Source organism: Vombatus ursinus, unplaced genomic scaffold (genome assembly GCF_900497805.2).
Source record: "Vombatus ursinus unplaced genomic scaffold, bare-nosed wombat genome assembly UNPS02009205.1, whole genome shotgun sequence".
In the NCBI taxonomy this organism is placed as follows: domain Eukaryota; kingdom Metazoa; phylum Chordata; class Mammalia; order Diprotodontia; family Vombatidae; genus Vombatus; species Vombatus ursinus.
Window position 1 is genome coordinate 33,023,234 of NW_020948983.1, and position 15,179 is coordinate 33,038,412.

The 15,179-nt window shown below is 35.7% G+C and overlaps 1 protein-coding gene across 1 annotated transcript in view; it reads right to left on the reverse strand.

Annotated features, from left to right (window-relative positions):
- The window catches only part of AGBL1 (ATP/GTP binding protein like 1), an 868,369-nt gene that overhangs the window by 572,894 nt on the left and 280,296 nt on the right, over positions 1-15,179 (reverse strand). The gene's annotated exons all lie outside the window — the stretch shown is intronic.

Genomic DNA, 15,179 nt, shown 5'->3' on the forward strand with positions numbered 1-15,179 from the left:
GATAATGTTGGAGAGAATAGTCTCAGATGAATGATGAGATTGCAAGCCAAATCACAGAGTATTTAGAATTGAGTGAAAGGAGAAAAAAATGGAGGCACTTATTTTTAATAGTTTTCTTGAGGAGTTTAGTCAAGACTAAGAGGAAAGATATAGGACAATAGCTAGCCAGGATGGTTGGATCAATTGAGAATTTTTTTTAAAGATGGAGGAGATAAGAATGTATTAATAAGCATCAGCAAAGTAGTTAGTAGATCAGGAGAGATGAAAGATTAGTGAAAAAGTAGAGATGATAAAGGCAGCAATGTACTAGAGAAGATGAGATTTAATAAAAGCCAGGATGCATGTAGAGGAGTTTGCATTGATAAGGAGAAGGACTATCACTTCACATTAGACACAAGTGAAGAAGAAAATGATGGGATAAGATATATGAATGATGTAAGATGAGGAGGAAGGGAGGAAAGGGAACTCTCAGTGAAAAGTCTTACTTTTTTCAGTGAAATGTGATCAAAGGTCTTTAGCTGAGAGGGTAGAAGAAGAGAGTACCATGCGATACTTGAGGAGAGAAGAAAAGACATACTACTGATTATGAAATGATATGACTGTACCCAGACATTCTCTGTCAAAATAAAAATAATTTCATTTTTATGATATCACTCTATTGTTATATCCAGCATTTCCTCATTCTCTTCTCGAAGAGATTACTTGCAATGCACAGACATCAGATTCCTGAATACAAGTTTTTGGCATCCTTCATTTGTTGACCCTCCCCAGACCGATTTTACAATTTATTTTCCCCATCCTCCCCTGTGTCCACTTGTCCATTGAAGTCAAAAATTATCAAAGTATATGATGATTTGTGTAGAAGGATCTTAGCAAGTTCTTCACAGAGACAAGATAAATAGCTATTTGCCATTTCTATCAAGTGTAGTACAAGAACAATTAGACTCAAATCTCAATTCAGAGAGATACTGGTTTGATTAAAGCAAGAACCTTATGACTCTAAAGATTGTTAACCACAAAACATGTGAGATTTTCAAATGACAGGATGAATTTCAATCTGTTTATAAAGCAATGGGTTAGCCCATCTAGACATATAGAAATGGCATCTATCAATTCTTTCTTGGGGTTTAGGATTATATCATGTTATTCCATATTCCAAAAGTTACTTCTTAAACAGGACTAACAAGGAAGGGATTTCCCAGATAATAACAGAAGATGAAATTCTGTCATAAAGAGCCTGAATCAGAAAGCAATTGGGGGCAATGGGTATTCATAGAGCAATAACAATTATCTTCTAATTAGTCACAACTTCCTAATCATGTATCAACAGAGTAGCATAAAACAGCTCAAGTAAATTAAAATTTTAAAATCCTGCTAAAATCACTCCCTTGATATCCCCTTCCTTTAGCTCTATTCTTGGTTTTTTATTTATTGTAATTACTTTAGTAATAAGATTTGGAGGTTTTTTGTTATTATATATATTACTGAACAGGGTAAAAAAAATAATAGCTGAAAAGAGTTATGTTTCTTATTTATCTCCTTGGCTGTTATTGGGCATGGGTGGGGGGAGAGAGGGAGAGTGGGGAGTCAGAAGAAGCCATAAATAGAAAAGAAAGTGTTTTCTTGAGGAGTGAAGATGTATGGGAGCATATTTGCAAAGAAGGAAGCTCAGGCAATGAAAGAATAAAGCTCATAATTCAAAAGGGCAAAAGGACTCTGGGAAATAAATAACAGAAGTAAAAAGCAACCTGAAAGCTGGGACAGAGAGGTTGCTTCAGAGCACCCAAGGTTTATGATCTACCATTTACTGCCTGGACTTATGAATCCCAACCTGATTCAGTGACAAATTGAGAAAGGGATATCACTTGACTTAACTAGATTTGAAAACATTCCTTACCACTTGCAATTCCTCTTGGATCCAGAGGGAGAAACTTTCCTAGGAAGTTAGAGCATTGGGAGGCTTTATAATCGATTATTGGCTATAAAAAAGAGCCCACGGACAACCAGTAAAGGGTTTTGTGATTAATATGAATTCTTCAGCAAACAAGTCCCATTGCACTGGAAAAATTCTTGTAGGAGCATTAGCAAAGTATACCTGGAATTGGATAAGAATGAGTTTGCTTGATCCATTGATTTTTCTATATCTGGTTTCCTATGGTTCAAATGGTTTGATTTATTGAGCAAAGTAAATGACAGAAGGAAAAAAGCTGAAGATGTATCTAGATGTTCATTGAATGTATACATACCTTATCATCTCTCTATTCTGTACCTAAGATGCTATTTGTAAAATAACAATAAAAATTAAATGAAATTTCTATCTCGGGAAGTCATATAGTCTTTCCTATAAAGGCAGTATCTCCTTCCCCAAAATCTTTTCTTATATTACTTGTCATAGAAACTAACTTTGAGAGTTAGAAAATGGAGACAAGGGAAAAATCTCATAGATTGTAGAATGGAAAATTACCTTAGATATGATCTAATCCAACCCCCTCCCATTTTAAAAATGGGTAAAATGAGGTTTAAAAAGGTTAAGAGACTTTCCCTAGATCTCACAGGTAGTAAATAGTTAAGCTGAGATTCAAAATCAAGCCTCCTAAGACAGATTTAGATTTTAAGTCAGAGTTATTACCACAATGACTCCTAAATGGAAGTGTACCCTTTCCAGTTACATACATTTTTGTGGACTACAAAATATCTCCATACAGCCCTACTGTAAGTTCACTGGACAGGAAGTTTTTTTGTAAAGTTCTGAGCACTTGTTCCAAAATAACTATAATGAGAGCATGACAAATCAAGAACTAGCAGAAATGAGCACTAAATAAAAATAATTCTCCCTCTAACAATAATAGCTGACACCTTCACAGTGCTTTAAGGTTTACAGCATGTTTAATTATGGTTTTCACAACAATCCTACAAAAATAGGTACTCCAGGTATTATTAACTCCATTGTAGAGATGAAAAACATCAGAGTTCAAATATCTTTCCAAGGTTATACAACCAATTAGTGTAATAGGTAGAATCTGGGCCTAGGTCTCTCCTAACTCCAAGTTCAATGGTCTTTTCATTATACCACACTGACTCTCTAATGCATTTAGAAAGGAAAGAAAAAAGAAAAGAAAAAATGGTTGTGGTGCTGGTGTCCTGTGACAAGGCTGACCTGCAGAATGTTATTTTCTTGGGTAGTAAGGGGAAAGATGCATTGATGGAAGTGATGTGACCTCCACTGTGACAAAGTGTGAGGTATAGCTAGGGGCTTTATAGTAACAAGTTTCACTGAATATTTAGAGAATGATTAAGAAATGAAGAACCAGGGTAGTCAAGAGAGTGAAATAAAAAGGGAAATCGGGGGAAAAATGGGCCTGAAAACCAGAACAGACATTCAGATATATCACTCTATCACTTCCTACAGGGCTCAGATTCCTATAATGAGGACTCTGGGAGACTTTCTAGTTGAACTCATTGCTGAGCAGAAATCATGTCTTTCCACCCCGCCCCATGCACTCACCACATCACCATGTCATCCTCAGTAAGTCACCATGTAGTCTCCATGTGAAGACCACCAGTGGTGAAAGCTCACAACCTCACAAGACAACTAGTTCCACTTTGGGACAATTCTAATTCCCAAGACATTTGTCCTTATTGCTATCCAAAATCTGCCTGTCTTCAACATCTAGTCAAATCTATAAAAAATAATTCTTTAATGAGCACCTATTATGTGCAAAGTGTCATGGATAGGTACTGAAGATCCAAAGACAAAATGAAAAATGGTGCCTCCTCAAGATGCTTGTTTACATTCCGCTTATTAGAGTTTACTAGATAAAAATAACTAGCTCTGCCTTCTGGGAATATGCAGAGTAAGTTTAATTCTCCCCTGTGACATCACTTTAAATATTTGAGGATAGCTGTCCTACTTGACTCTCTCCCCTACCCTAAACAGTCTTCTTTTTATCACCTCAAACATTCTGAGTTTCTTTAATCAATCTGATTCTGGCAAGTTGGCAGGCCCCTTATCGTCCCGGTCAGCATCTTATAGACATACTACAGCTTGGAAATGTCCCTTATGAGAGTAGAGGATTTGTGGAAAGGAGAAATGGTGGAGCAAAAATAAACATTAAAAATCCATAACAAATAAGAAGGCTAAATATTTTAGAAAACAAGTACATTTCCCCAGGAGCTTCTAGCCCCAATTTGATCAATGATTCTGCAACACTGAATCATTTTTAATTTAATGCTTCTGGGAAGTGGGGGGAAAAACCATCAACTATAGGCACAGTTGGCAAGAGCTGAGTATTAGCATTTGGCAGCATTTATTATCACTGTTTATGGTGATATAAATTAGGTTTATACTGATATAATTAATAACCCTAAATTTAGTTATAATAAATAGCAATACTTATTCAGAACAGCAATACCTAAAGAAGGCAAGCATAACACTCAAAGTGCTGACTCTCTCGTATGAAAGCAATGGTGGAAAATGGGAATGGGAGTGGGGATGGATGGAGGAAGCCCCTGGGAATGCAGTTCCTGGACCTCTCAGTCCCAACACTATGCAAATCATTTAACAGGATGCAAATGATTTAGCAGCAAAACAGACAGGGTTCCCAGAGCAAATAATTTATATTTCCATCACTATGAATAAGCTTGTGTGCAAGGTTGAGCTTGTGGTATTTTCATCCATGATTGTGGTCTTCTTATCACAAACCATTTCAATGGTCTATATCTTCTTTGGATTGGACCATCACCTTATACGAACAACTTCATATTTTCCTCTCCTTTCTCCTTTTCTCCCAGAGAAATATTTCAAACTGTCAACAAAGCCTCTGTGGACTATGGTTTGAAAACTAATGATTTATACATTTGCAGTGGGATGTTTAAATCCAGAAGAGAATATGATTTGCATTTCTATTTTATTATAATTTATTAAAATATGTACCTGTATTAAGTTTTGGGAAGTTGTAAACTACTCCAAATGGAGGAGCAAAATAACCTTATGCTTTCTCCTTTAATTGGTTGAGCGAGGTCATCTTCACACTCAAAATTAATGAATCTTCCACAGTATGTCTAGGCTTTCTTTAAAGTAGGTAGAGGGAAGGTAGATAAGTTTGTGTCTGGGCCCCTAAAACCTCTTCTGAATTCACAGAGTTCAACAACATAACCCCTGTTGTCCTAGAGATGTGTGGCAAACTGGGAAGTGCCCATGTGGCCCTTTATTTCTATTTTTACACATAAGAAACGAAAGCAAAGGGGAGAGAACGGAATTTGTCCAGTGCATCTGCCACAAAACCAGTGGTAAGATTAAGGGTGAAATTTGAGATCTGAACTCCCAGTCTTTGCCACTGGTCTCCCGAGGCATAACATTTCTCAAATGAAAAAAGCAATCTCTGTTCTCCAGTAATCATACCACTCCATTCCAGAAGATTCAAAATAACATCAGGTAATTAAAACAAATTTAATAAACTAACACACTCTGTTTTGATTCCCAGGGAAGGCAGTTGAATTTCATGTTGAATAGGAATAGAAACCTGGCATGACTTAAGGAATATATTCCTAGCAAAATAAATATTTCCATGTACAACCAACTCTACAGCTACAGATCAGATCCCCTAAATCTCCAAAAGAAAAGTTAAGGGCCAAGGACTTAGAAAGACAAAGGAAGACTCAGAAGGCGTTTTCAGTTGTTCTTTTAAAATTTTACACAGACCAGGTAGCATCCTATTCCAAGAGTGTAATCACATAACTGCAATTCTGTCTGTGTGAGGGGAGCAGAAAATGCCGGGAACTTTCAGATCATATTAGCCAAAGTCAATACATAGGCTGTGCTCAGCTTGTTACCACACAAGCTGCAGAGTGTTAATACATGGTGCCCTGCTGGGTTTACAACACATCTCTGCAGGGCTAGGGTGTACCATGCAGATCTGAAAAGAGGCTGGCCACCTGGAAGCCATCCTGCCCCTCCCTTTCTCTCTTTCCCTGTTCCTTCCTCTTCTCTTCTGCCAATAATTGCAGTGTCTCTGCATCCATCTGCAGAAGGAACTCCACATGGGGGAGGAAGGGAGATGGAGGGAGGAAACAGACAGGCAGCACTTGGTAGCTTCAGAAGCCAAATACGAATGGGGAGTCAGGAAAAGATTGGTGAAGCATTAAACCACGTGATCTAACACGAGACTTAAAGGAGTACATCTATCCAACCTGGAAGGATTTGCAGGCACTTGGCTCATTAAAAATGTGTGCCTGACAGGGATGTGTATAGTCAGAAGAACCTAAAGCCAGTTTCCCTGATGAACTCCTCAATGAGGCTTCCAAATGGAGCCATGTGACTTATCGACATTGGTACCAAGAGGAGGGTAATAGAAAGAGGGAATGGGAGGAGAGGAGGAAGATTCTAATCAAGAGAAATGAAAAGTGGATAGGTAGATCCTCAAACATATTTAGCCTCCAATCAAATTTCCACTGGGTAAGATTCCATTTTTCTCTTCAAATCTCATCTGTCCTAAAGCATACTCTGCATATATCAATATTTACTGAGTGTCAGTGGAGTATTGAGCACTATGCTATGTACACAGCAGGTAATTTCCAACAGAGATTAATCAGGTGATGACAGGGTCTTTGCCCTCTGGGGGTTGTCATGCTAGAATGGGCTACACTAATGCAGACTTGCATGAAAAAGTGGATATAAAATTATGTTGATCTACATTCAATAAGATGCATTTTTTTTTCAAAAAGTGAAGGTAGGAGGAAAGAATGAAGTGCATATAATTAAATGCATGTTCTCTTCCTCATTTGATCTCCTAGAAATGTATACATTTATCCTTTTCTGGCATAAGTACATCCAAAAGGAAGGTTTTGCATTTCCCATTAGACTATAGACCTCAAGAAAAGCCCAACTGAAGTTTCCAGGAGAATTCAAATCCCCCTGAGATTCTATGCCTGAGATACAGGGTGATTGTGTCAGGATGATGACAGGGATTTGGAGAGAGAGAAAAGGGTTGGTGTATGGAGAGGTTGAATGATGCCAGCCTTGGAAGGAAAGGGGAAAGAGGAAGCAGAAGTAGTATAGCCTATTTACTAGGTGCTGAACACAAGCTCTGGGAGGAAGAGACAGATGCAGAAAAAGGGAGACTGAGACAGAGAGACAGAAACAGACAGAGACACAGAGAGATAGAGAAGATGACGTTCTGCAATCGACACAATGGAATGAGGTGGATGTTGTGATCAGAGATTCAGAAGTTCCATGAATTGATGTTCCCAAGTATAGGCACTTAAGATCATTGTTGATGAGTCGTTTTGGTCATGTCCAACTCTTTGTGACACCATATGGGGTTTTCTAGGAAAGATATTGGAGTGGTTTGCCATTTCCTTCTCCTGGTCATTTTACAGATGAGGAAACTGAGGCAAACAAAGGTTAAGTGACTTGCCCAGGGTCACACAGCTAGTAAGTGTCTAAAGCTGGATTTGAACTCAGGTCTTCCTGACTCCAGGACCAGTGCTCTACCTACTGTGCCACCTAGCTAGAATTTGAAGAAACCTCAGCAGTCATCTATCTAACTTTTTCATTTCACAAGTGATTGAAACTGAGGTCCATGAAACTAAGGTACCCACGTTAGGTAACTTGCAAAAGATCACTGCATGGGTAGTAAATGACAAACCAGGATTAGAATCAGGTTCTATGACTTCCTGATCAGCAGTGTGTCTGTTACGCGTACTATGTAGCATCCCTTCAGTTTGGTTATGAGAGAGACATTTTCCATGCCCTCTCTATTATCTTGAGGAAGTCCTGGAGAAGAGTCTTTCTCCCATTATTCATTCCAGGGTAAGATCCTAATCCATGGAGAACATATGCCTGGTATTTTATAGTATAGTATATAGTACTTTACTAATTATATAGCAAAATATAGTATTTTACTAGTTATTTTTGTTTTGTTCATTTTTTTTCTACTTGTAGAATGCATGTCCTTTGGTCTTTTTTCCTGATGCTAATTGGATTCAGATGATTTTAGGGGTTTTCAGCTAAATTAGATTAGGAGCTTAAACCAGATGAGGTAAATTTATAATCCAAATACCTTACATTGAAACCAATAATCCCTTTGAATCTAACATTGAATGCTACGATAGTTACTCACTCACCATATTCTAATTTCTACTATATTTCTGTGTAAACATTATCATTCTTACTAGATTACAAGTTCCTTGAAGTCAGAAGGAATATTTTATTTATCTAGGTCTTTTCCACAATGCCTAGCACCATATATGATACAAAGCACATGGTTAAGAAATGTTTGTAAATGAATGAATCAATAAATTTGTGGAGAACATGAGTATGATCTGATACTATAATGCTAACTTGCAGTTGGAGTTAGCAGACCTAGGTTAAAGCTCTGACTATAATTTTGTGCTGTGTGACTCTATATAAATCACTTAATCTTTCCAAGCTAAGTTTTCTCATATATATATTGGAGATAACAATACCTGTCCTGCCTACTTCACTAGTTTTTTTTTCTGAAGATAAAATGACATAATGTACATCAGAATGGTTTTTTAAATAAATTTTATTTAATTTTCAGTTTTAAATTTTCTCCCTCCTCCTGCCCCAGCCTACACTAAAAAAATTGAAAATCCTTTACAAATATGAAATCATGCAAAACATATTTCCACATTAGCCATGCCATATTCAAGTGGGAAGGGGAAAGCAAGAAAAAAGGAAAAAGAAGAAAAAAATATGGTTCAATCTGTGCTGAGTTAATCAGTTCTCTGTCTGTAGGAGGATAGCATTTTTCATCATGTACTGAGGAATTATGGTGGATCATGGCATTGATCAAAGTTACTAAATCTTTCACAGTTGATTATCATTATAATATTGCTTACTGTGTAAATTGTTCTGGTTCTGATCATTTCACTTTGCATCAGTTTATATAAGCCTTTCTAGGTTTTTTCTGAAGCTATCCCCTTCCCCTTCATTATTTCTTATGATAAAAATAGTATTCCATCACATTCCTATATATAACTTCTTCAACCATTTCCCAATTGATAGACACTCCTTTCAGTTTCTAATTCTTTGCCACAATAAAAAGAACTGCTATAAATATTTTTGTAAATGTGGGTCCTTTTCTTCTGTTGTTGTTGTTGTTTTTTTTTTTTTTTACTCTTTGGGGTATTAAACTAGTATCAGTATCATTGAGCCAAGGGATATGTACCATTTAATAGCTTTTGGGGCATAGTTCAAAGTTGTTTTGCAGAATGGCTTAACAAATTTACGATTCCACCAGGTATACCTATTTTCTCACATCCCTTCTAGCATTGTTTTTTTTTCCTTTTTCTTTCATTGCAGTCAATGTGATGGGCATGAAGTGGTACCTCAGTGTTATTTTAATTTGTGTTTCTCTAAATAATAGTTATATAGAACACTTTTCATATGACTATTGATAGTTTTGATAATTTTACATAATCAGAATTATGCACTTTACCTCCCATGGTCCTCTCTATCTCTTCTTAGGACAGAAATCTCTCACTATCCATAGTAGTAATTTCTTCCATGCTCTCCTAATTTGCTTATGATAAAATTTTTATGTCTAAATCATATACCCATTGTGAGTTTATCTTGGTATATTGTGTGAGATGTTGGTCTATACCAAGTTTTTGTCAGAATATCTTCCAGTTTGACACTAGTGATTATCAAATAGTAAATTCTTACCCCAGTAGCTGGGATCTTTGGGTTTATCAAACACTAAGTTACTGTGATCATTAGCTTCTTCTGTATATTGTGGACTTAATCTGTTCCATTGATCAAGCACTCTATTTCTTATTTAGTGCCAAATTGTTTTTGATGATTAAAGTTATATAGTATAGTTTGAGACCTATTCCTACTAGGCCCCCTTCCTTCACATGTTTTTTCATGAATGCTTTTGACATTCTTATCCTTCTGTTCCAGATGAATGTTGTTATTCTTTTTTCTAGCTCTATAAAATAATTCTTTGGTAGTTTATAGCCCTGAATAAGTAAGTAAATATAATTTAGGTATTATTGTCATTTTTATTATATTGGCTTAGACTACCTATAAGTAACTAATATTTCTCCAGGTATTTAATTCTGTCTTTATTTATGTGAAATGTTTTGTAATTGTTTTCATAAAATTTCTGTGTGTGTGTGTGTGTGTATGTGTTGGCAGGCAGAATCTCAAGTATTTTATATTATCTCTAGTTATTTTAAATGGAATTTCTTTTTCTGTCTCTTCCTCCTGGGATTTGCTGGAAATAAATAGAAATGCTGATGATTTATGTGGGTTTGTTCTATATGCTGCAACATTGCTGACATTGTTAATTGTTCAAACTGGTGTTTTAGTTGACTCTCTAGGGTTCTCTAAGTAAATAATCATATCATTTGCAAAAAGCAATAGTTTTGTTTCCTCATTACCTATGCTTATTCCTTCAATTCTTTTTACTTGTCTTATTGCTACAGCTAGTATTTCTAATGCTATACTGAATCATAACAGTGATAATGGATAGCCTTGCTTCACATTTGATATTAGTGGAAAGGCTTCTGGCTCATCCCCATTATGTATAATTCTTGTTCTTGCTTTTAGATAGATACTACTTGTCATTTTAAGGAAAGCTCTGTTTATTCCCATGCTTTCTAGTGTTTTTAACAGGAAGAAGTGTTGTATTTTGTCAAAAGCTTTTCCTGCATCTATTAAAGAAATCGTATGTTTTTTTATTCTTTGATGTTTTTTGCTATTGATATGGTCAATTATGCTCATAGTTTTCCTAATGTTGAATCAGCTCTGCATTCCTGGTGTATATAGTGTATAACTTTCGTGATGTATTGTTGAAATTTAATTCCTAATAATTGCTTTTATTACACCTTTCTCAGTTATAATTTCACTATTTTCATTTTTGATACCGGTAATTTGGTTTTCTTCTTTATTTTTTAATCAAATTAACCAAAAGTTTATCTATTTTATATTTTTAAAAAACTGAGTTTTATTTATTACTTCTTTTTTTACTTTCAATTTTAATAATTTTTCCTATGGTTTTCAGGATTTCTATTTTGTGTTTAATTCATTTTTTCCAAGGTTTTTTTGGTGCATGCCCAATTTGTTGCTATGTTCTTGCTCTCTTTTAGTGATGTATGCATTTAGAGATATAAAATTTTCCCCAAGTACTACTTTGGCTGCAATCCAGAAATTATGGTATGTTGTCTCATTGTTACCATTTTCTTTAATTAAATTATTGATTGTTCTATAACTTGTTCTTTGACCCACTCTTTCTTTAGGATTAGGCTATTTAGTTTCCATTTAATTTTAATCTATGCTTCAAAGGTCTTTAGTTGAATATAATTTTATTGCATTATGGTCAGAAAAAAATTTAATATTTCTGTTTTTCTGCATGTTTGTGAGGTTTTTATGCCCCAATACATGGTCAGTTTTTGTGAAGGTGCCATGCACAGCTAAGAAATAGGAATACTACTTTCTATTCCCATTCAATTTTTTCAGAGGTCTAGTATATCTAACTTTGCTAAAATCCTATTCATTTCTTTAATTTCTTTGTTGTTTATTTTTCTGATTAAATTTATCTAGATCTGAGAGAGATAAATTGAGGTCCCCCACTATTATAATTTTACTCTTTCTTCCTGTAATTCACTTGACTTTTATTTCAAGAATTTGGATTCTATGCCATTCGGTAAAGTATTGATACTAAATCAGCATTTATTATGCCTTCTAGCAAAATGTTGTTTCTTTGTTTATCTCTTTTATTTGGGTCTATTTTTTCCTAATCTGAGATAATGATTGTAACCCTTATTTTTTTAACATCAGCTGAAGTATAATAGAGTCTATTCCAGTTTGTTATTTAAACTACATGTGCCTCTGTTTCAAGTGTGTTTCTTATAGAAAAACTTTGGAGTGTAGTTTCTAATCCTTTCTGCTATCCTCTTCCATTTATGCATAAGTTCATTCCATTCACATTCAGTTATGATTGATAACTTTATTTCCCTCCATCCTATTCTCTAATATTTAGTATTCTCTTGTTGCCCTGTCCCTTCCTCAAAAATATGTTTTGCTTCTGACCCCTGTCTTCCTTAATCTACTCTCCCTCTTATCTTCCCCTCCACTACTACCACCCATTTCTCTTAACCACTTTCACAACTCCTTCTCTGTTGGACAGGATGAATTTCTCTATCCAATTGTGTGTGAGTGTGTGTATTCTTCCCTCTTTGAACCAATTCAGATGGAAATGAGATTTAAGTGTTGCCTGGTCCCCTCCATCCTGGTCTCCTCCATCCTGGTCCCCTATTGCATAATAGAGGAGAGAGTAATAACAATTTGCTGCATACTATCTGTGAGATAGTTTCCCTATTCTTTCTCTCCTTCCCTTTCTCTCCCAGTAAATCCCCTTTCTCACATTTCTATTCTTCTTTTGAGATAATCCCAACATAATAGACTAATACCAAGGCACTCTGTCTTAGTAGACTCCTCAGAACCCTGTTAGTGATGAAGTTCTGAGGAGTTAGATGCATCATCTCCTCATATAAGAATATAAACAATTTAACTTGTGTAGTCCTTTACAATTTCTTGCTCCTTGTTATACTTCTCCTGTATCTCATGTTTGAATGTCAAATTTTTCCTTTCATCTCTGTTTCTTCCACTACGAATGCTTAAAATTCTTTTATTTCATTAAATATCATTTTTTTTCCTCTGTAGGATTATACTCAGTTTTGCTGGATAGGTTATTCTTGGGTGTAATCCTAACTCCTTTGGTTCTGGAATATTGTAATTTAAGCTCTCAACTCCCTTGTTGTTATAGGTGCTAAATCTCATGTGATCCCAACTATGGTTCCATGGTACTTGAATTCTTTCTTTCCTGATCCTTACAGTATTTTCTCCTTGACATGGGAGTTCTGGATTTTGGCTCTATTTTCCCGGGAGCTTTTAGATTAGGATTTCTTTCAGGTGGTAATCGGTGGATTTTTTTTTTCAATTTCTACTTGGCCCTTCATTTCTAAGATATCTGGACAAGTGTCCTTTATAATTTCTTAAAATATGATGTCTAGACTCCATTTTTTGTTTGTAGTTTTCAGGTAGTTCTTTGATTCTTAAATTATCTCTCCCCAATGTATTTTCCAGTTCAGTTATTTTTCCTATGAGATATTTCACATTATCTTCTATTTTGTCAGTCTTTTCACTTTGTTTTATTGTTTCTTGATGTCTGGTGGAGTCACTATCTTCCACTTGACCAAACTTAACTTTTAAGGAGTTATTTTATTCTGTGAGGTTTTGTACCTCTTTTGCCATTTGTCCAATTCTAAATTTTAAGGAGTTATTTTCTTCAGTGTTGTTTTGTACTTCTTTTGTTTTTGTTGTTTTTCAGTCATTTTTAATCATGTTTTAGTCACATGCTTTTAGTCACTCTTCATGATGCCATTTTGGGGTTTTCTTGGAAAAGATACTGAACCATTACCATTTCCTTCTCCGGTGGATCCAATGGATCTTTTTGTCAGACTATCAGAGGTTAAGTGACTTGCCCAGGGCCACACAGCTAGGAGGTGTCTGAGGCTGGATTTGCACTCAGGTCCTCCTGACACCAGGTTTGGTGCTCTATCAACTGTACCACCTAACTGCTTCTGCTAGTATCTGAAGCCAGATTTGAACTCAGGAAGATGAGTCTTCCTGACTCCAGACCCTTACTTTATTCATTGGACCATCTTTAATCTCTTTAATAGAGCTGCCCACAAAACCTCTTTAACAAAGCTATTAATTCCTTTTTCATATTTTTTTGCATAGCTCCTATTTATTTCCTAAATAGTCTCTACCACTCTTGTTTAAATTGGGTTGGTTTTTTTTTTTTTTTTTTGCTTTCTAAAAAAAATTCTTTAACTCTTCCAAAAGTTTTTCTTAGGTTTGTATTTTTTTCGAGTCTGTGCTTGTAGTTGTCTTCTCAGTTTGTGTCTTGAGCATCCTTGTCACCATAGGAGCTTTTCCTTGTTGGTTGTTGTTGTTGTTGTTTGTTCATTTCCCCAGCCAACTTATTGACTTCAGATTTTATGCTAGTATTGGGCTCTGTTTGCTTCTCAGGGGACGTCTAGCCTTAGTTTCTGTCTTTTTATGTTCCACTGCTTTCACAGCTCAGTTTGGGGACCTGTAAGTTTTTAATGCTTCCAAAGTGATATGATCCGAGGAGAAGTCTGTTCACTGCCCAGTTATGCTATACTCATTCCTCCACCTCATCTCCTTTCTTATCTGCATTCATGAGGGGGAAAAAATCTACTGGATTAAACATTGGATTAGGCTCTGTTAAAGTCATACCAAGTAGCTTTGGCCAAATTCCTTGGAAAGTCACACATCCAGTAGTGTCCTTATTTTCCTACCTGTCCTATAAGGATTGCATTCCTAGTATCCTCCTTCCCAAGTCTGTTGTGATACTAATGGAGGAGTGAATAATATTTGAACTCTATGAGAAAAGATGCTTTATAAATACAGTGTATTGCAATGCACAACCAATGTCACACACATTTTCTCACATTCTAATATACCCAATAATATTGGTGCTCATGCACAGTCAGTAGAAAAAAAAGCACTCAGCTGAGAGTGGGGGACCACTGTTCACTCTTACTCCTTCATTAACTAGTTGTGGAACCTTGCATAAGCCCCTTAATTTCTCTAGTTCTCAGTTTATTCATCTATTAAATAAGAGGGTTGAAAATGATGATCCCTAAGGTCACTCTCAGCTTAAAAATCTATGGATTTATGATTCTGATAAATTATGAAAGTAACTATGAATTTTATCATAATTCAACAAAATTATTTTGACATTCTAAAATTAAGATAGAACTAAAACTCTTCCCCCACCACCACTTTAACATCCAATACAATTATCTCACACATACATGTCCATCCTTCTATTCTTAATGTCAGTACTTCAATTATCAATGATTATATTAGTGTGGTTAATCATTCCATTAACATGTAATCTTCAACAGATGTTATGTCTCTAGTATTCATCAACTTGTAACCAATTTGGTCAATGACCCTCCCCAAATATCTCAGATCACACTCTATCGACCAGGCTTATATAATAGCCTTATAGAGCTTGCCCTCTACTAGCATAGCCTTTCAGAACCTAGGATACCATGATGAGGTACTGGAGTAGGACTTATACTCTTCTTATGCAGAATAGGAATATTTACTAGAA